Genomic DNA, 23,434 nt, shown 5'->3' on the forward strand with positions numbered 1-23,434 from the left:
AAAAGTCTGGAGATAACAGATGCTGGAGAAATGTGGAGAAATAGGAACACTTTTACACTGTTGGTGGGAGTGTAAATTAGTTCAACCATTGTGGAAGACAGTGTGGTGCTTCCTCAAGGACCTAGAAATAGAAATTCCATTTGACCCAGCAATCCTGTTACTGGGTATATATCCAAAGGATTATAAATCATTCTACTATAAAGACACATGCACATGTATGTTTATTGCAGCACTGTTAACAATAGCAAAGACCTGGAACCAACCCAAATGCCCATCGATGATAGACTGGACAGGGAAAATGTGGCACATATACACCATGGAATACTATGCAGCCATAAAAAACGATGAGTTCATGTCCTTTGTAGGGACATGGATGAATCTGAAAACCATCATTCTCAGCAAACTGACACAAGAACAGAAAATCAAACACTGCATGTTCTCACTCATAGGTGGGTGTTGAACAATGAGAACACATGGACACAGGGAAGGGGGCATCACACCCTGGGGTGTGTTGAGTGAATAGGGGAGGGACAGTGTGGGGGTTGGGAGGTTGGGGAGGGATAACATGGGGAAAAATGCCAGATATAGATGATGGGGCATGCAGGCAACAAATCACATTGCCATGTATTTACCTACGCAATAATCCTGCATGTGTTCTGCACATGTACCCCAGAACCTAAAGTACAATTTTATATATATATATATATACACACACACACACACACACATGAACTCTTAATGGCAAGGTGGAGATATCTTATTTCGGCACCATTTCAGAATCCCACCCTTGGAAGATAGGCCCACTCTCTGTACTTAGGTACTGACCTCAGTTTTAACTCTACACTACATCTTAATGTAATTCTCTGTCTGCCTATTTCTCTTCTGGACTGTTACATTCCCTGTAGCTTTAAAATGCTATCTTTTTGCTTTTGTGTCTCCATTATTTAACCCAGGATCTAGGTAGTATAAGAGATAAGAATTTCTTTTTTTTTTTGAGGCAGAGTTTTGCTCTTATTGCCCAGCCTAGAGTACAATGGCACAATCTCGGCTCACTGCAACTTCCACCTCCTGGGTTAAAGCGACTCTTCTGCCTCAGACTCCCAAGTAGCTGGAATTACAGGCATGCACCGCCACAGCTGCCTAGTTTTGTATTTTTAGTAGAGACGGTTTTCTCCATGTTGGTCAGGCTGGTCTCGAACTCCCAACCTCAGGTGGTCCTTCTGCCTCGGCCTCCCAGAGTGCTGGGATTACAGGCGTGAGCCACCGTGCCCGGCCCAAGAAATATTTCTTTAATGAGGAGGCCTGTGGTCAAATCCAGACCCTCTCTTTCCTAATCGCATGACACTGAGCAGGTTCACTTTTCTGAGACCCAATTTTCTCAGCTAGAAACTGAAGATAATCATGCCCATTTGACAAGGTTATTGTGAGAATAAAGCAAAATAAAATATGTAAAAGTCCCTCAGATATAGTAACCATTGAAAGAATATTATGTTCCTTCTTGTCATGCTAACCCATCTGTGAATGGGGGATGAGGGCTGGGCTGTATGGAAGGTACAGGATCACTGGGCTGGTTCTTTTGCAGTTCTACCCCAGATTTGCCTAATTTACATATCTTTAGCCCTGCAAAAAAATGGTTTTAGTGCCTCCTTTTCTCTTCTAGTTATATCAAGTATCAACCTTCCCCAGGTGGTGTCTCTGCAATTAATGGCTACAAAATCGCTAGGGCTAGGGCGGGCTAGGGCAGGCTGGTTTTTCTTATATTCTTCTTTGAGTTCGTAATCTTAGCTGTCATCCCTTTGGCTCTGAAGATTATTAAGCATTCCGCAAGGAAAGCAGTCCTTTTTAAAACGGTTCGGAAGCAGCCATGATTGAGGAAAGCCACTTACCCTGCATTGCACTCCTGCCCCCTTGCCTGATATCCAGCCAAGAGTCACCCATGACCTTGGCAAAGAGGAGGCAGCTTGCCTCGTTCCAAGCTCAATTATCAGGAGATGACCTCTGAAAGTTGGCTAAATAGGATTTCTCTTTCCTATTTCTATCTGTTCTTTTTTTTTTTTAAGCACAGCAGAAAAAGGCTTTGCGGGAGACAGCAAGGACAAATATGAACAATGATAGGGGAAGGTTTTCAGTTTTGTTGGAGAGAATTGTGCATCAACTCATAGCTGCACACACTCCATCTCTTCAGAGGGAACTTCAAAAGCCTCACTCCAGAGATTTACTCAAAGACTGCATGGCCGGTTGTTTAGTGCATAATGTAACATTTGCTTTTATCCTTACAAATATTTTAACTCTTTTTTTCACTCTGGATCTCTTGTTTCAAAGCCAAATTTCTTTCACTTTGTTAGTAGAATTGCACCTTCTCCCCAACATCCAAGCAATTTTCCTTCTGAGGCTTGCGTTAAGGTAAAATGAGTCTTCCCCTCTCTGCCTTCCACAACCTCTTTCAACTGGGCAGCTCACTGTTTGTAAACTTTAGGTGATATTCAATCTTAGTTTATGTTTTTATCTCCCCCTAAATGCTCAGTTCTCAAGCCCCTTTTTTATTTGAGTAATATTTTCTTTTTTTCCTGCCGTGTTTCTGCTTTCTTAGAAGTGTTAACAAACATTGATTAATGCTATCTCAGACACTGTACTAAGATACATATGTATATATACACACAGACCTATATCCACACATACAGATAGAGGTAGATATTCAGATAGAGATATAGAGATAGAGATACTGTGGAAGGAATCATAGAGAAAAATTTAATAGAAACTTACTGAAGACTGAGTGAAGGGGCCCATGGAAGACTTATTTGAAGAGGTGTCTTTGAAACTTTGTATTGATATATGAATAGGAAATAGGTGTTAGCTGGCTGTATATATAGGAGAAAGACACTCAAAAGTAGAATACATACTGTATAGTTACAGGAACTTGTAAGAATATAGCACATAATACTGGGAGAGGAATGAGAATGTGATGTGGCTGAAAACTAGGATTTGTCAGAGAAAAGGATAGTAAATGTAGCTGGAAAGATAATCGGTGTTCATGTTAGGAAAGTCTTTTCACACTGAACTAAAAAATTGAGCTCAAACTTTTTCCGGTGAATTACATGACACTATTGGAGGTATTTAGGCAAATGAGGTATTTAAGCAAACTGTTCCAATATGTGTTTTGAGAAATTATTATGACTGTAAAGAACAAACTAGTTCAATAAGAAGTTGGGGCAGAATATTCCTTACCCTTTCAATTTGCCAAGTCCTGACCAAAATTTCTGGTAAGTTCTTGAAAATCAGCCAATGCAAAAATCAATCACCTTGTGTCTCAGGAACCTAAAAATCAATGGCAGACTAAATGTCACATGGAAAGGTCAGCAACACACACACACAAGATGAAGACTGAAACAAACATACAATTTGAATACCAGGACCACAGGCCTTTATTTAAGAAAGGCTTGGCTTGACATCTTGATTTAGTAGGGCCTAGCTTGAAAGCCCAAGGTCTTTGTGGACATGCTGTTATTTACATGTCACTTACTCTGATTTTATGGTTACAATTAGGCCATAATGATCATTCATTAGAAAAAATGCTTTTACTTCTTTGTGTTCCAAAATGCTGCTTTGAAGTTCAGTATGTATTGTTGAGGATTGTATCCTATCAGCCAGCATTTAGGTTGTTTATGGTGAAGTCTCCCTCGCTTCTCCCAGGAAGAAATGATCACTCTCTCCTCTGTATACACATGGTATTTTAGGAATATGTGTGTTACAGAATTTATCATAATGCATTGTGATTATATATTCAAGATGCATTACAATGTAGTGATTAAAAGCACAAGTCTGGATCCAGAAAGTCTGGCTTTGAATCCTGGCCATTTACTAGTTGTGCAAACCTGGGTAAGCTACTTAAGCTTTGTTTGACTCAGCACCACATTGCACCTACTCTAAAATTGACTACATAATTGGAAGTAAATCACTCCTCAGCAAATGCAAAAGAATGGAAGTCATAACAAACAGTCTCTCAGACCACAGTGCAATCAAATTAGAACTCAGGATTCAGAAACTAACTCAGAACTGCACAACTTCATGGAAACTGAACATCTGGCTCTTGAATGTTGACTGGATAAGCAATGAAATGAAGGCAGAAAAGATGGCCTTCAAAACCAATAAGAATGAAGACACAACATAGCAGAATCTCTGGGACACATTTAAAGTGGTGTCTAGAGGAAAATTTATAGCAATAAATGCCCACATGAGAAGCAAGGAAAGATCTAAGATTGGCACCCTATCATCAAAATGGAAAGAGCTAGAGGAGCAAGATCTAAAAAACTCAAAAGCTAGCAGAAGACAAGAAATAACTAAATCAGAGCTGAACTGAAGGAGATAGAGACACAAAAAAACCTTCAAAAAAATCAGTAAATCCAGGAGCTGGTTTTTTTGAAAAGATCAACAAAATAGACCACTAGCCAGATTAATAAAAAAGAAAAGAAAGAAGAATCATATAGATGCAATAAAAAACAATAAAGGAGATATCACCACCAATTCCACAGAAATACAAACTACCATCAGAGATTACTACAAACAACGTTATGCACATAAACCAGTAAACCTGGAAGAAATAGATAAATTCCTGGACACTTGCAGCCTCCCAAGCCTAAACCAGGAAGAAGTCGAAACCCTGAATAGACCAATAACAAGGGCTGAAGTTGAGGCAGCAATTAATAGGCTACCAACCACAAAGAGCCCAGGTCCAGATGGGTTCACAGCCGAATTCTACCAGACATACAAAGAGGAGCTGATACCACTCCTTCTGAAACTATTCCAAACAATCCAAAAAGACGAAATCCTTCCCATATCATTTTGTGAGACCAACATCATCCTGATACCAAAACCAGGCAGATACTCAACAAAAAAAGAAAACTTCGGGCCAATATCCATGATGAACATAGATGCAAAAATCTTCAATAAAATACTGGCAAACCGATTGCAACGGCACATCAAAAAGCTTATCCATCACGATCAAGTAGGCTTCATCCCAAGGATGCAAGGCTGCTTCAACATATGCAAGTCTATAAATGTAATCCACCACATAAACAGAACAAAGAGAAAAACCACATGATTATCTCAATAGATGCAGAGAAGGCCTTTGACAAAATTCAACAGCTCTTTATGCTAAAAACTCTCAATAAACTAGATGCAATTTTTTTTTTTACAATAAGTATATTTTACTTGGGTAGTTTTAAAAGTTTAATTTGTTTTTGCCAAGTTTCTTGTCTACTGTTGATGTTTGGAGAAGGTATCCCAGCTAATGAGAATCCTGGGGTCAAGTGAGAGCATGTTTTAACTATTATAACTCCAGACACAATTTAACTTCTGGCAAGTTTATGGGGCTTGGTGAATTGAGGAAAGAGCAGAGGTAGAACCCAAGATAATTGTGGAAAGGTCTGTTCATATTTATCCTTGATTGACTCAACCATTGGAGTTCTCCATTTTTTCATGAGGGCAGTAGCTTTACTATGTTCATGGTCTAAACCCCAGTGGGAGCCTCCGTGATTCCCAGGAATCCATGCCCTTGTCCCTTGGCAATTCTGGCTCCTATTCTCACTAGTGGCCACTTCAACAGTTTACCTCATGCCTCACACTGTCTACCATTTTCTGATCTCTCCTTTCCCTGAGAAAACCAAGATCTCTTGGGGAGACCAACATCATTCTTCTGCTAATGCCTTTAAGATGATTTATGTCTAAACTCTCTTCCTTCCTTTGTGTTTCAGAGAAAGCAATGAACTCCTCTTTATAACAAGGATCCACAATCTGGGTTTTGGATCCCAGGCCCTCTTGTCAATGATCTTCTCTCCTTTATCTTCAATGTGTCTTCCATTGGCTCTTTCTTCTAAATCTAAAACTGTTCTCAAGTTTCTGCTATATTGAAATAAAACCAAGTCTTTCCTCACCTTCCTCTGAGATAGCATCCTATATTTTCTCTATTTTCCCTTTTTGCTGCTTGAAAAAGTAGTCTACATTTCTTGCCACACTTCTCACAATAAGGGCTTGCTGAATGCCCTGCTATCTGACTTCCCGGGCTCCACAGGGATCGTTCTTGATGAGATCTGCAGTGAACTCCATGGAGCCAAATCCCATGGACAATTTTCCATCCTTGCCTTTTTGACCTTTCTCGGGTATCTGACCCCCTGCTTGCTCACCCCTTAAACTCTTTTGTAATCTTTTTCTATCCATCCACCTATCCATTCATCTTTCTATCAATTCTGTCATCTATCTATCCATCCATCCATCCATCCATCCATCCATCCATCCATGTATCCACCCATCTTTTAATCCATGTATCTATCAATTCTGTCTATCTACCTATCTATTCATTCATCAACCTATCCATCCATCTTTTCATCCATGTATCAATTCCATCTATCTATTCATTCATCTGTCTACCTATCCATCCATCTTTCCATTCATGTATCAATTCCATTTATCTATCTATTCATTCATCTGTCTACCTATCCATCCATCTTTCCATTCATGTATCAATTCCATCTATCTATCCATCCATCCATCCATCCATCCATCCACCTATCCATCCATTTTTCCATCCACATAGCTATAAATTTTCTCTCTCCATCTCTTTATCTATCCATCCATCCTCTCTATGCCAGAATATACTCCCATGTACTAACTACAAATATATAGTTAGTATGGATTACTTCCTGCTTCTCTGTCCAACCCTCTTCCATGTTCTTCCTAGACTGTTCTTTAGATCCCCAGGCTCTGTTCAATACTACTTTGGTCTTCTCACTATTTCCAGTCTTCTTGGCAATATCCATTCCATTCATGGTTCAGGTTCTCACCTATGCTGATGATTTGCACATCTCCAGCTTCTTACTGGGCCTATGCCTTAGGATATTAATCAGCTTATGTGACTCAGGCACAGCATGAGAGAGCCAGGTCTCATTTCATGGCTCTCCTTCCAAACCACTTCTTTCTGGCATATTTTCTATTTAGCAAATGGCACTCCCTTCTCCAAGACACTAGAAATGAAATCTAGCAGTTGATATGGACACCCAACACTATGGATTTCCCATATTTTATCAGTCAGCAAGCAATACAATATCCACTCTTGAAATACTGCTTGTATCACCTTTATTCTCTTTAGCTTCGTGGTCTTAGGTGAGATAGCCACCATTCCTTGTCTAGATAATTGTAGAAGCCTCCTGATGGACTTCCTTGTCTTTAACCTCCTCCCTCAACAATTTATCTTCCTCTCTACTTCTAGACTTCACTGGAATTAAAATCTGACCATGTCATATCATATTCCTTCAACAGATTCCCTTGGCTTCCAGAATTTAGTTCCAACCAAAAATGTTCTCCTATGACCTAGCTGCAATGCAGCTTTCCTGCCTCATTCGTTATGATTCTCACAGAATACACCTTCATTCTCCCAACATATTTTTATCATGACTCTATGTCTTATTAAATTCTGTACTCTTTGATGAGATGACTTTCATCTCTTTTTATTTCTCAGTACAATGCTACTTCCTCTGGCACAACTTTGCTACCCTCCCTCTAATTCACAAACTCCCTGCTCTGTGCCTATGCTCCAGCTGTGCATTTGCTCATGGTCTTCCCCAATAGACTGTGTGTGTTTGAAGGTAAGCTTATCTTACATTATTTTGTATAGTGTCTGGAGCCTAGTAGGAACTGATTAGTAAATATTTATGGATAAACACATTCATGGGATTAATGAATTTTCCTTTTGTGTGTATTTTTCTTATATAATTTTACATTTTGAGCTCTCAAAAATAATACAGACTATGTCTTGGTGATGCAGGATAGGCAAGCCCCAACGTGGAGCCTGTGAGGGTTCTTGGCTTTGCCCAGGGAAGAATTCAAGGGCAAGCCAGAGGTAGAAGAAAACAGCTGTATTTAAAAGGGAGTGTTATAGCTCTATGACTGCTCCTGCAGAGCAGGGCTACCTCATAGGCAGAGAGTAGCAGCTCAGGGCAATTTTGCAGTCATATTTATACCCACTTTTAATTGCATGCAGATTAAGGGGCAGTTTATGCAGAAATTTCTAGGGAAAGGGCACTAACTTTTGGGTCATTGGGTCATTGCTGTGGAAAGGGGCAGTAACGCCTAGGTGTTGCCATGGCAGCAGTAAACTGACATGGCACACTGGTAGGTGTGTCTGATTTAAAGCTGCTTTTAAGCTTGTCTTCAATCGGATCTGTGGTCCAAGCCCTGTCTCTGAAGTAGAGCCCCATCTCCCACCTCACTGAGATTGGAGAAAACTGACAGACTATTGAGTCAATTCCACCCCCATTTTTTTTACATATGGGGAAACTGAGGCCAGAAAGACAAAGTGATTTTTTTTCCTATTGGTAAATGACTTTTGTATGGCAGAGCAAGAGACCCTGTTCTTGCATTGTGTTTGCCTAAAACTCTGTGCTTAGTAGGTGCAGCAAATACTGGTTGACTTGAGTGAAATTACTTAAATGTGACTCACCATAAATTGTTACTGACCCTGAACACATGGGCTACTGGAAAAGCTGCTAATTAATCCGATAATAATTCTGAGGCAATCAGGCTTCATTATTTTGGGTCTGGCCTCATTTTCAGTAGCACTTTTGGATTGATCACTCTGGCCTGGCAGCTGGAGCAGATACTCCTGGCCAATGAATCACAGGGCCTCACATATCCTCCACTCCCTGGGAATTTAGAAGGAACAGTTGGTCCTCTTTCCCAGCCAGCTTTCTTACTTGCAAAGAAAAGATCTTTGCCGGGGTTTCTGGCTCCTGCAGCAGCTTTCTCACCTGAGTTCTCCCGAGCCAGCATCTTCTGTACTTTCATGGACAAGGGGAAGCCCCATGGCTTGTGTATTTCGGTTCTTCACCACCCACCACGGAGCCTGAAGGCAGAGAGTTCTGCACAAACAGACAAACAAATACTTATTTGGACACAAAAATTAATCACTATGGCTCAAAAAAAGTGATCTTTACTTTCCCAAGACAGACATAAATTTGAAAGCACATGTCTCAAGGTGGAATTACATTGTGTACAGAGTGTGTGTAGTTTCTGCCTTCACATTCTGCCTGGGCACTAGGAGGAATGTACTCTGATTCCTCATAGCCATATGGTATTTGTTTACATTAGCTAAAGAAAAAAATATGCACCTCCATTTTCCATTTCTGGTCCTCTTGAAGTATGAACTCATTTACTGAGAGCAGCCTTATTATTATTATGAGTTCTCTATTAAATGGGTTTTTTTTTTTTTTTTTTTTTTTTTTTTTGTAACATTAACCCAGTGAGACAGATTCTGTGTGGAAGTTACACACAAAAGAAGAAAGAAGGGGCACTTGTGTTGTGTCCTTTGTTAGCCACTGTATAAAATTCTTGCTAAAGAAACTCTCCTCTTTCAGAGTTGGTATTTCTGAAACTCACATCTACTGGGAATGGGGCAGGGATGTTTTCCTAAAAGAGATTCTGATTAGCTTAAAATCCTGTGACCATCATGAGACATGATCTTAAGGCTTGGAAGATGGAGGAAGATTCCAGATGACAGCACTTTTGAATGTCCAGTCAGGAGCCGCATACAAGATGGTGCCTAGAGACCTCAGTATTACGCTGATTCTGGGGTGATTATGTCTGTTGGTCTTTAAGTAAATCTGTCAATTTTTCTGTGTTTCTTTTTTTTCTTTCTTTTGAGGTGGAGTCTCACTCTGTTGCCCAGGCTGGAGTGCAGTGGTGCGATATTGGCTCGTTGCAACCTCCGCCTCCTGGAGTCAAGCGATTCTCCTGCCCCAGCCTCCTAAGTAGCTGGGACTACAGGCATGCACCACCATGCCCAGCTAATTTTTGTATTTTTAGTAGAGACAGGGTTTCGCCATGTTGGCCAGGATGGTCTTGAACTCCTGACCTCAGGTGATCCGCCCCCCTTGGCCTCTCAAAGTGCTAGGATTATAAGTGTGAGCCACCGCATCCAGCCCATTTATCTGTTTTTCTAGAACCAGTCACTGAGGCTGGGCTGCATCTCCCCGACTTGCTGTCCTCTGTCATGTTGGTCTCCAGGCATCTTGATTCCTTTCCGTGGCTGCCTGATATGACTCAGAGAAGACCTTTGTGCTCATGTCAGCATGAGCTGTCTCACTGGGTTAATATTACAAAAAAAGAAACAACCCCATTTAACAGAGAACTCATAATAATAATAAGGCCGCTCTCAGTAAATGGGTTCATACTTCAAGAGGACCAGAAATGGAAAATGGAGGCGCATATTTTTTTCTTTAGCTAATGTAAACAAATACCATATGGCTATGAGGAACACGAGAAACAGAGTGATCTAGAGTTAGGGATACAGCCATGATTGGATAAACATGTGTTCTACCATACTTAAAGAGTTCCAGCTGGATGATGTACTGGCTGTTCTGGGCAGGGAGAAGGAAGAAGGTCAAGGATGGTCATAACAAACGCTAAAGTAGGTCAATTTTCACTATAGTTGGCTTAACAATTCCAAAACAAGCAAAATGAATTTCAGGCCAACACTAGTAAAAATGGATAGCTACAATGTCTGTGTTAGTATAGACTCTTTTAGTTCTCATTGACAGATATCCAACTGTAACTACATTATGTATCAACAATAAAGAGAAAAACAAACAGATGAAAGAAATCAACAAGAGAAAATTGTATTGGTTTATTTAGCTGTTTCATTCAGTGGGTTACTGACATCAGGAATGGTTGGATCCAAGTACTCAAACGATGGCCTTTGGCTTTGCCTTCTTTTACATATGGTTCATTTTCAGGGACTTTCATCATCTGAGTTTGGGTTCCCCTACTACCACCATCACCACTAAAAGCAGACCCTGAGGTACAGTAGTTTATTTGGGAGATGCAGTGGTCATGAAACGAACCACTCAGGTGTTTTGTGGCAGAAGGCATGATTGACTGATATAGCCCTGCTCTTACTCTTCTGGGACACCATGTTTACATCAAAGCCATACTTTCCTCAGGCTGTACCCAGCTAATGACAGCAAGCGAGGCCACGAAGGGAGGCCCATTCCTAAAGGTGTGGTTCTCCTCTGACAGGTGTCTTTGAGAAGAACCCTTCACTGGCCTGGCCAAACTTGTCTTGGAATTAGGCTGCAGTCTATGTCTCTTCCTGCCCAGTTATCCCTCCTTCCCTCTCTCTGCTGCAGTGTGAGTCCTGTATTGGAGCCTGAGCCTTTCCCTGCCTTCTACAGATCTCTCTCCTTTTGTCGTCACAGGTATTTCTCCAGTTAAATTCCCACATTTCTAATCTCAACAGAAGGACAAAACTAACACAGGAGGTGATCTCAGGAAGCACAAGTGAGGAGATGGAGAGGATAAGACAGATGGGAGAAACATCAGTAAAAAGTGCACTGAGGAGCAGGTGGCCCCATGGGCAGGTCACACTGGGATCTTGTTAGAGACTACATACTCAGGGTTGTCTCAGCCAAGGGCAAGGATGCTAGGGAATTTATTTATGGTTTTCTATTTCCCATTGGCTGAAGATTACCTGAGAGCATCAGCTCTGCCCCACTTGAAGGCGGCAGAGAAGGGTCCTGGGTACTAGCTAAAGCCTTCAGGCAGAGAGGAGAGATGCAAATACTTGAGGGTGGAAACTGCCTGTCACAGCTGTATGTAAGCTCAGGTGGGCCAAGAGGATATGGCATGGGGCACCAATGGCATCTGCTATATCTGTGAAAAAAGAAAGGCAGGGGCCATTTGTAACTTACAATATCCCTAGTGCAGCAATTCCCAAGAATGTGTCTTTCCCAAGAATTTCAGACTGATCATGGTGGCTCATGAGTGAAATCCCAGCACTTTGGGAAGCTAAGGAGGGAGGATTGCTTGAGGCCAGGAGTTCAAGACCAGCCTGGCCAACATGGAAAAACCCTGTCTCTACTTAAAATACAAAAAATAGCTGGGCATGGTGGCATGTACCTGCTATCTCTGCTACTCAGGAGGCCGAGGCATGAGAATTGCTTGAACCCAAAAGGCGGAGGTTGCAGTGAGCCTAGAGTGTGCCCCTGCACTTCAGCCTGGGCAACAGAGTGACATTCCGTCTCAAAAAAGAAAAAAAAATGCTTCCTTTCCAAGAATTTCAGATCGAGCATGGTGGCTCATGCCTATAATCCCAGGTTTTGGGAGGTCAGTGTGGGAAAATCACTTGAGACTAGGAATTCTAGACCAACCTGGGCAACATAGTGACATCCTGCCTTTACAAAAAAGTAAGAAATTAGCCATTGTGGTGGCACACATCTGTAGTCCCAGCTATTTGGGAAACTGAGGCAGGAGGGTCACTTGAGCTTAGGTGATGTGGGCTGCAAGCATCAGACTCCAGCCTGGAAAGAATTTTAGCTCAAGTCTCGGGAGTGCCTCTGATTGGCCAAATTAGTGTCACGTGACCTTCCCTAAACCAATCACTGTGGCTATGGAAATGGAATATTCTGTCACATTGCAGTATATGATTGGGCCACCTCTTCAACTCACATCTACTGGGAATGGGGCAGGGATGTGTCCCTAAAAGAGAGGCTGATTAGCTTAAAACCCTGTGACCATCACGAGACATGGTCTTAAGGCTTGGAAGCTGGAGGAAGATTCCAGATGACAGCACTTTTCAGTGTCCAGTGAGGAGCCGCATACAAGCTGGTGCCTAGAGACGTCAGTATTATATGGATTCTGGGGAACTAAGTGGACCCTGGAGCGCAGTGGAAACAATTACCAGATGTCACTTGCTGGTGGGGGCTCAGCCCTTTGCTACCTCCATGTTGAGCTTTCATTAATGAATCTTCCTTGGCTGAGTCCCCCTGGGCTCAGGGCACAGCTATATGGAGCCTGCCAAGAACATCTTCTCACTGCTAGACTCTGCCCTGGAGAAGGGCTGATAATCTTGGGGATGCAGGTCTCCAACTACTTTCCATGCTTTTCTTTAGCCAGGAGCACAGGCCATGTTTGAGTTGGGAAGTGGTCTCAGCCCCAGTGCCCTGAGGTAGGAAATAGGAGAACTGTACAATTAGCAATTAACAGCTTTATCTCTACTTGCATGTAAGAGACATAATTAGCTGGTTCCATCTGTTACTGATACCTGCTGGAGTCAGCCATTCACACCTCAGCCAGATATTACAGGGAGTGGGTGGGCCTGAAAAAGAAACATTGCAAAAATAACTCACGTTTTGTTGTTTTAGACATCTTGCCCCTGTGGAGTCAGTCTCCAACTCTGCTCCCTTCAGGTGCATACAATTTTCTGTCAGTTGGCAAGGAATGGTGTGAGCTAACGATTATGGAAGCTGAAGATGTGTGTAATTTTCCCCAGGAGCTGAGAGCTTCAGTGTAAAGAGACAAGACTTGGTGCACCTTGACAGTAATGGAGTGCCGTCTCAATTGGGGTCACATCACAATATAGGAGTTGAACTTGGATACTGGCATGGGAAATATTTTCAGAGGGAAAGCCCAATTTTGGAAAGACCAAAAAAAAAAAAAAAAAAGAAAAAGAAAAAAAGAGCCAACAGCTGCGGCCTCTACATCCTACAACTGCTGGAGCAAGTGACTTGTCCAAAGTCACACAGCAAGGAAGAAGATGAGCTGGGATTTGCATCCAAGTCTGTCTAATTCTGAAGCCGTTTCTCTAAATCATTATCCATCACTGCTGCTATGTCAACATCATGGTCTCAACAGGCATCAGGAAAGGTCAAGACAACGTTTATTTTTTTTGAGGCCAAAACAGCCATGCCCAAAAAATGAGGCAGTTAAAAAGAAATGTGCCCATTTACATAATTAATGCTTTTAATGTAAAAAGGTACGATGCAGTATAGTTGGGTTAGTCAAAAGATAATTATGGGCTTCATAAAATTTTAATTCATAGTACTCTACAAATGGCAGTGCCTCGGTGAGGGACATATACTCATCAGGGTCTCGATGGAAAGAAGATGACATACTCAGAATAAGATTGTTCAGAGAAAGTTTATTTACAGATGGATTATTTACAGATGTGTGGTTGTAGAAGATCCACAGAAGACAGTGGAATTATCTGGATTAGTAGTAGACAACAGTTACCACCGCCAGGCTCTAAGGGACAAGTTAAAGTAACAGAGCTTTGTATGGCAAGGGCCTTGGGTGCAGCACTGATCTGTAGGGGGCTGCAGCCAACCAGGCAAACAAATAACCTTAAAGTAGGAGGTGGAACTCAATTCTGGACCAGACTGAAGACTGGCTGAAACAGGGAAGCGGCAGCAACAGCACCTCTCCATGAGACATGCCCACCACTGCCATGAGAGTTTATCATTGCTGAGACAGTACCTGGAAGTTATTGCCCCTTTCCATGTCATCCTTTTTCTAGAAATTTTGAAATAACCAATCTCTTAATTTGCATGTAATTAAAAGTGGATATTAATATGGCTGCAGACCTGCCCCTGAGCTGCTATTCTCCACACACTGTTTAAGATGGGGGAGCCCTGCTCTTCAGGAGCAGTCAACTGAGCTGTGACACTGCTGCTTTAATACAACTGTCTTCTTCTAACCACTGGCTGGCTCTTGACCTCTTTCCTGAGTGAAGCCAGGAATCTTCCCAGACTAAGCACTAGTTTTGGGGCTTGCCTGCCCTATATCAACTTGACGTCACAGCTGACCCTGTCTCTGACTTTCTACCAGAAGGAAGGCCCCCCACCTCCCCCGTAGAACCAATAAGAATGTGGTGAGTGAGACCTCCAGGGAGTAACATTTAAGGAGGACCTCACTGTCAGGACTGGGCACGGAGCACTTGCACAGCCCTGAGAGCCAGAGCCTCCTTAAATGTTGCACCCTCAATGCCTCACTCTCCCTACCCTATCCCCAGCCTTGGTCTCAGGGTCTGGTAATAACATCTACACAGCTTAGCCTTTAGCAGTCCTGACCAGGTGGAGAAGGGGAGAGAGGATCTACAGGAGAATGGAAAAATATCCAGCACAAAAAACAAGTCTAAAATTTAACGTAAGGCCAGGCGTGGTGGCTCATGCCTGTAATCCCAGCACTTTGGAAGGCCGAGGTGGGCAGATCACCTGAGATCGGGAGTTCGAGACCAGCCTGACCAACATGGAGAAACCCTGTCTCTACTAAAAAATACAAAATTAGCCCGGTGTGGTGGTGCATGCCTGTAATCCCAGCTACTCGGGAGGCTGAGGCAGGAGAATCACTTGAACCCAGGAGGCGGAGATTGTGGTGAGCCAAGATTGAGCCATTGTACTCCAGCCTGGGCAACAAGAGCAAAACTCTGTCTCAAAAAAAACAAAATTAACATAAACACTTTCCTTTTACCATATGCATCTTTCCAAGACTGTCGTATTAACCTTATTTGAAGAGAAAGTCCAAAGTTGAAACATGATCCCTCCTTTCCACGCTGTGATAGGCTGTGGTGGATCTCAGTCTACTGTAGTGACTGGAAATGAAGCTGCTTCCCTTTAGAGACATAGACAACCAGAGATAAAAGAAAGTTTTTCCACAGAAGGCCCCTTTTTGGCTTGTATTGCATTCCAAGCAAGCATCTTCCCATTCTCCCACTCTTTTTTGGCTCTCAGAACATTCATCTTCCCTTTCAACCCAACCCACTCACTGGCTCCCTCTGGCTTTAGCTCCTGCTACTTCAACCATTCCTGTGACCAAGCCATTTCAGACAAAATGAGATTTTCATTCAGTATTATCAGAGGCAAGGAGCTGAATTCTCCCACCTACCTTTTTCTGCCCATGGTCTTTCGCCTTACTATAATTTGGTTCCCCTGCCAGGCCATCTGCATAATGAGTTCCTCCTATGGGTTTTGTTCTGCCAATCTGGAAGCACCACCCCGCCCCCCCGCCATGGTGCAGTTTGGCCATCTCCACCCTGACTCTCAGCTAGATCTTGGCAATCATTGGGCCTTTCTTCCATTCATGCTTTAGTACTACGCTATTTTAATTATTTCGGCCCTCTAATAGATTTCAGTCATCTGGCAGAAGTAATTGTCAATCTCCTATTACATTTCTTTTTTTAAAGTTGTCCAAGATTAAAAGTTTTTATGAAATTCTGCACCAAGAAAGACATCTGATGGGAATGTGACATGGATTTGGAAGGCAATATAGCAGAGTTCTTAAATATACAAGCTTTGGTGTCTGACTTAATCCAGCCCTTACTGCTAACCTTTTGTTTTAGGCAACTTACTTAATATCTGTTAGCATCCATCTTCTCCCCTGAAAACCAAGGATAATGAGAGTATCCTTTGTTGTGAGAGCTGTAAGAATAATAATTAAATTGTCTCTACACATTACTTTGTTATAAATTTATATTGTAAAATAATTTTAGCCTTCTTATCCAGGGGTATAATTTGTAGCTACATTTAATAAGGCTTATTTACACACATAACTAGAAATATAGTTTTGTAAGTAGGGTTTTTTTGGGGGGTAGAATTTATTAATTTATTTTTTGTCCTGGTTCAATTATTTGGGAATAGAATATCTCTTTTCTTTATATATACTTTTTAAGTGGTGAGTGGCAATATGATTTATTTTTATTTATTTACCTTGCATCTATCATTTTGGTTCATTTAAAAATAAATTATAATGTATGCAAATAAATAATATACAAATAATCACAATTTTGTCTCTTCCTTTCTAATATTTATGTCTGCAAACATGTTTCATGTCTTATTGCACTGGCCCAAACCTAAGTCTTAGATACATGAACAACTCCAAGTCTTGTTTTCTTTTCCTTCTTCTTCCCGCCACTTTAGACTTTTGCAGAAGATCACTGGGGACTAAATTTAACTAAAGACCTTTAAATTCTATTGCAAAATAAGCCCACTTTATTTCCAGTTTAAAAAACCTGTGCAGAGGGTATGGAGCCAGAAAGTTCTAGACACGCCTTGTGAGTTTACATTCTTGTGGAGGGACCCATTCCCTTATTGCTTGCTCTTTCTTAGGCAGACATGTGAGTGGGGGAATAAAGAGACCACAAGGAGCTCTAGCTGTTGACAGGAGTTCATCTGGCAATGCCAGCCCTCCGCACTTGGAGACCCTGAGGACTCCCAAGTCATAGTCCTTTCCGCCAAGGTTGGGAAGACGCCGTTGGTCCTGTGGCATGGCCCTTCCTTTTCACCTAGAGTAAGGAGGAGTCTGGTCTTAGTTATCTCTTTGTCCAAAGCAATCCAGAGGGAACTTCCGGGGTCACTTTGAGAGAGTTTGGCTGTTTCCATGACAGTCATAGATTACTTAATGTACACCTGTGAGACCTAGAATTGACAACAGGAAGTATACAGAACAGTGCTATTGAAATGCAGCAAGTTAATGAGGAACAAAAATGTGATAATCAACTTGCAAATTTGCTTCAGACTGACCTTCACTAGATTTGAAAGTTGCATTCATTTGATAAAAAGTCTTATAAGGTATGCTGAAATATCTTTCAACGCTAATGTTAAAAATAGAAAATATAGTGACAATTATATCCAATTTGGCTTTTCATTTATTAAGAATAATGACTATCCACACCTGCAATGTGTTATTTGTAGAAAAGTGCTTGCAAATATCAGCCAGAACCTTTTCTTGCATCTTATCATTTAGAACAATTATGTGTTAAAAAAAGTCAGCACAAAATTTAGAACTCCAAACATCGGTTCATAAAAGGAGTTTTGTCTTTTTTAAATATCTTGCAACATAGTAAAATTCCTTCTTGAAATAAACTCAGACATTTTTCTTTCATAAATAATTTAAACTAAATCCACCAGCTTTACATCACATGTTAAAAGGGAACAAGTCAAAAATTTGTCTTAATGTTATAAAGATTGTAACATGGTCTTTACAGCATACTATTTAATAATACAGTGCTATAATAGAACCTTTTATTAAAAGTTGCTTCTTTGTTAATGCTGAAATGATTCAGAAATTCCTAAAGGTCTACACTCGTTTGTTTGTTTGTTTATTTATCTATTTTTTGACACAGAGTCTCACTCTGTTGCCCAGGCTGGAATGCCATGACGTGATCTCGGCTCACTGCAACCTCCATCTCCTGGGTTCAAGCAGTTCTCCTGCCTCAGCCTCCTGAGTAGCTGGGACTACAGGCATGTGCCACCATGCCTGGCTAATTTTTTTGTATTTTTAGTAGAGGTGGGATTTCACCACATTGGCCAGGCTGATCTCAAACTCCTGACCTCAAATGATCCGCCTGCCTTGGCCTCCCAAAGTGCTGGGATTATAGGCATGAGCCACCACTCTGGGCCCTACAATAATATTTTTTTTTTTTTTTTTTTTGAGACAGAGTTTCGCTCTTGTTACCCAGGCTGGAGTGCAATGGCGCGATCTCGGCTCACCGCAACCTCCGCCTCCTGGGTTCAGGCAATTCTCCTGCCTCAGCCTCCTGAGTAGCTGGGATTACAGGCACGCACCACCATGCCCAGCTAATTTTTTTTGCATTTTTTAGTAGAGACGGGGTTTCACCATGTTGACCAGGATGGTCTCGATCTCTTGACCTCGTGATCCACCCACCTCGGCCTCCCAATAATATATTTTTTTTATGAGAGAGGTTCATGAGTCAAAAAGAGGTTGGAAAAATCTGAGGCTGTGGGAAAAGTTTCTCCATTTGCTAGCTGTTTGCATTTGGGCAAGTTACTCAACCTCTCTGATCCTCAATTTTCCTCACCATTCAAATGGGAAAGTGACACTGACTTTGCAGATGTTTTGGGATGATTACATAAAACATGTAAAGTACTTTGTACAGAAAAAGTTCTCATGAAATGGTAGTTATTGGTATTGATTCATTCATTTAACACATTTATGGAGTACCTGCATTGTATCAGGTCTGAGGTTACATACCTGAGTTGAAAGAATGAACAAGATAAAATTTCAACACTCTGATGTTAAATTAAATATGACAACAATTTGTGAAGTATGATAATTGAACAGGCTAGGGAGGCACAGTGGCACACTTTCGAAGGCCAAGACAGGAAAATCACTTAAAGCCAGGAGTTCCAGATCAGCCTGGACAACATAGTGAGACCCCATCTCTATAAAAAATTAAAAAACTTAAAACATTAGCCAGGCATAGTGGTGTGCGCCTGTAGTCCCAGCTACTTGGGAGACTGGAGCAGAAGAATTGCTTGAGCCCAGGAGTTTGAGGCTACAGTGAGCTGTGATTATGTCACTGTACTCTAGCTTGGGTGACAGAGTGAGATCCTGTCTCTTAAAAAAAATAATTAATAAAATAAAATAGGTAATTGGACATTGCTTTTTGGCTAATTGATTAGGAAAATGAGACTTTTCTGCTATTCCTATACCAATGGTAGTGGCTAACATGTATGGAATGCTTCCTATGTTCCTAGAACTGTGTTGAATGTTTTACTAAGATTGTCATTTCAAAAACACACAAATCTGTATAAAATATTCACTATAATTATCATTATCTCTATTCTACAGATGAAGAAACTGAAACCCAAGAGATTCAGTAATAAATGAGTACAGCTGGTACTGAATCCTGGGAGTTTGGCTTCAGAGAGTACACACTGGGAAACATAGCAAGACCCTATCTCTACAAAAGAAGAAAATTAAACAATGGGCTTGGCATTGTGATGTACACCTATAGTCTCAGCTCCTTGGGAAGCTGACATGAGAGGATTGCTTGAGCCAAGGAGTTAGAGGTTGCAGTGAGCTGTGATTGCGCCACTGTACTCCAGCTTGTGTGACAGAGCAAGACTCTTTCTTTAAATTTAAAAAAAAAAAAAAGAAGCAGCAGCTGACTGGGGCAGAGAGGCAAGAACAGGGTGGAAGGAGTTTGAGAAGGGGCAGCAACACTGATGATGATGTTATAGTATTTTAGGAGAAAGATACCGAGAAATTACACTAAGGGAATCCAAGAGAGAGGGTCTGAGACTAAGGGGCTACAGTTTGGAGAACAACCACAGGGTTAGCAACATATCCCCTGTAAGTAATAATAGGCAGCACATGGAACTTTCCAGAAAACACTGACCTGGGGTTTCAGAAACATGATGGCCTTTGTATTTTGATATTGGAAGTTGGTTCTAGGGTTGGCAGGTATAGGTAACATTAGAAGCATTTTACCTGGGAGGATGCTCTGGCATGAAAAATAATTCAGTGTATTCCTTCTAAGGTCAGGTGAATCAGATCCATCTGAATAGATGAAGTTGTCTTCAGAGCACAGGGTTGTGGCATCCTGGAATCTCACTCCTCACCAGCTGAAGAATTAAGGAGTTATGTAGCAGGTCTGACCCAGAGTGAATATGGGATTGCAAACTAGATAAATAGGAGTGTTCCTTTTAGGAGAGTCATTCTGAAACTCAAAGGCTAAAGATCATGGGCCTGACAAACTTACGTGGGATATGAGCTGAGAGGAACAAAGCTGGACTTGGAGAACCACGTCACTAATAGAATTGCAGGCACTTGAGTCAGGATACGTATGCATCTTTTCGCCAAGTGCTAATGTCCTTGGCAGAAATCTCAAGTTAATGATGTTTCTATAGATTCTGAGAGGAATGCATATCAGTGAGGAACCTGTCTGTTCTAAGCAGAAACACCAACTCAAAATGTTTCAGATTTTAAAAAGGTTGGGGGCAGGGGTGGTGAATTTCTTGACTCACCAGCAAAGTTCTTTGGGTCTACTAGTGTTTAGGTGTGACTGGATCCAGGGGTTGGTTTGGACAAAATTGTCAGATCTTTGTCATTCCTTCCCTTTCTCTGTATTGGTTCTGTGATAGTCTCCGTTCTTTTCTTTTTGAGATGGAGTTTCATCTCGCCACTTCTCTCTACTCAGGAGCTCTCTCTACTTCTGTCTCTTTCTCTCTCTGCCTAATAAATCACTCTCTGCAAAACTCTTTGGGTCCGACACGTACTTGACTGGTAAGCTCACCGCGACGCCAGGGGCCTCTCCCCCATTCCTGGGGCCAGGGAGCCCAAGAACCTCGGGCACATCAAATCAGTGGGGAGCTGAGCCCCGTTCCATCACGAGACCTGGTTATACTCCCAAAGTGCTGGGATAACAGGTGTGAGCCACCATGCCCAGCCTAGACTCCTTTCAATGGGCTACAAAGAAAGACACTTGTAGCTTCAGAATTACATGTTCCTTAGTACCAGGGACGTTGGAAAGAAGGAAAGAGTGTCTCTTTGCCAACATCTACGTGGGCTCTGTTTGTGGGATAGGGTTTGCTGATCGAGCAGCCTGGCTCAGTGCCCACCCTTGTAGTTGAGTAGGCAGGGGTCCTAGTTTGACAGTCCTAGTACATGTCAGGGAGGGGCAATCCTCAAAAGCAACACAGTAAGAGTGGTCTGTGGACCACCAGTATCAGTATCAGCTGAGAACTTGAACATTTCTGGACCCTAATCCAGGCCCGTGGAAGCAGAATCACTAGAGCTGGGTGCAGAAATCTGCATTTGAACAGCCTTCTAGGTGAGTTTATATTTGCTAAAGTTTGAAAACCTTTCTTCCATTTGTTGAGTCACTTTTACATTCTTGATACCTAGTTTCTTCCTTATCTAGTTGTTGAGAAGTGTGGTCAGAGCTCTAGGAAGACATCAGCCCTGTATACTTGGGTGAGACCATTGTCTCTATCAAGTTGACAAAGCCAGATAAGTTCTTAACCCAGAAGGCATTATCCATTAGAGAAGAATCCTTTAAATATTCTCTCCTTTCATCTTGGTGGCTGAGAAAGAGCAGGATGTTTTTTAGTATTCTTGCCTGGTAACAGATATCACTTAGAAATCCATTTTGTAATCATTTAAACTGGTTTGCTTTGGGTCTATTTACATAATTCCATGAGACGCATAGGAAGAGAGGTGGTGTGTTATTTTTTTGCAGCTGAATACCTGGAAAAACCACTTTCTAAGGTAATTACCACTTCAGTGCTCCCCACACGGTTGGAGGGCGTTGTGAAGAAGTGTGCCTTCTGGGCCCGGGGCCACCAGAGTGTGGAAAGAATGTGCTTTCTGCCTGTGAAAGGGAAACAACATCCTTTGTGGGAAGCCTCTTTGCTTATATGCATAATTTGCATGAAGGCTATGGCACAGAGGCTTCAGGTGCATGGAGAGAACTTACTTGGGAACAAACAGAACTCTTTCAAGTCTATCCAAGTGGAGCCTCCTGGGGAGGAAGACTTGACCTCCCACAAGCAATACTGGAGATGAGAGCCACTCTTGCTGAGCATCAAATCAGAGAGAGTTCTCCCTCCCAGTGAATACCAGTGGGGAATTTTAAGGTGAAAGATCTACTTCTTCAGTCCTAGATGTGGTGCAGGATTTTGCATTTACGTCACATTTCTCAAGGAGTGGTGAGCAGAAGATTATTCCTGAGGGCTCTGTTTTCTGCATTCATCTAGACTTTAGATCTCTGACGCCCTTTTCACCATGCAGATTTTATCATTTTCCTGGCATTTTTCAGCCGCTAATGCTTCTAACCCTAATCCTACATAAAGCCCATGTTCTGGTACCCTGTTTACACCCTGACAGCATTTGAACACTGCATGTATATCCCTGCTATGTTCATTGTGCCCCTACCATATGCTATGTGCTAGTTGGGTACCAGTGACACAAAGATAAATAAGACACTAACTTTACCCTCATGTCACTCAACAAATAGGCTTATTTTAATACATGGTCTTGGAACAAATGACTTAGAGTGGTTTTGCACTGCCTGCATCTAGAGCAGGGGTTTAGATGGAACCTCTTCTTGGGGCCCATGGACCCTCAAGGGATCAGTGGATAGAATTCAGGTGTTCATAGGATGAGTAAAATTACATGTTCATTGTTATTTATCCCTTGCTCTTGTGACCTTTCTGGTGGCCTTACTTATCTGTACGGCTTGCATTCCCTTCCTTCCTTCCCTTCTTTCCCTCCCTCCCTCCCTCTCTCTCTCTCTCTTTCTTCCTTTCCTTTCCCTCCCTCCCTCTTTCTTTTTCTTTCTTTCTTCCTTTCCCTCCCTTCCTCTCTCCCTCTTTTTCTTTCCTTTTTTTCTTTCTTTCTTCCTTTCCTTTCCCTCCCTCCCTCCCTCTCTCTTTCTTTCTTTCCTTTCTTTCTCTCTGTCTCTGTCTCTCTCCTTTCTCTCTTTCTCTCTTTCTTTTTTGAGACAGAGTCTCACTCTGTCACCCGGGCTAGAGTGCAGTGGCACCATCTCAGCTCACTGCAACCTTTGCCTCCCAGGTTCAAGTGATTCTCCTGCCTCAGCCTCCTGAGTAGCTGGGATTATAGGCACCCACCACCACACCCCTCAAATTTTGGTGTTTTTATTAGAGACGGGGTTTCAACATGTTGTTCAGGCTGGTCTCCAACTCCTGACCTCAAGTGATCTGCCCACCTCGGCCTCCTAAAGTATTGGGATTACAGGCATGAGCCACTGCTCCTGGCCTTGCATTCGATTTCAAAACAACAATTCACAGTTGTCCTCATAGATTAGTTAGATTAGGGTAGCCTCCCTGGGCTTGCTTATATGACCTGT

At 42.0% G+C, this 23,434-nt stretch overlaps 1 long non-coding RNA gene across 1 annotated transcript; it reads right to left on the minus strand.

Annotated features, from left to right (window-relative positions):
- Positions 1-8,556: 8,556 nt before the first annotated feature.
- LOC135269107 (uncharacterized) lies at positions 8,557-22,687 on the minus strand. The gene is made up of 4 exons (XR_010337429.1): positions 22,040-22,687; positions 20,053-20,244; positions 12,739-12,986; positions 8,557-8,909 (listed from the first exon to the last, which is right to left on the minus strand). It is a non-coding gene; the product is annotated as an uncharacterized LOC135269107 (long non-coding RNA).
- Positions 22,688-23,434: the final 747 nt, after the last annotated feature.

Source organism: Aotus nancymaae, unplaced genomic scaffold, assembly GCF_030222135.1.
Source record: "Aotus nancymaae isolate 86718 unplaced genomic scaffold, 86718_ANA_hifiasm-v0.15.2.pri h1tg000049l, whole genome shotgun sequence".
NCBI lineage: Eukaryota > Metazoa > Chordata > Mammalia > Primates > Aotidae > Aotus > Aotus nancymaae.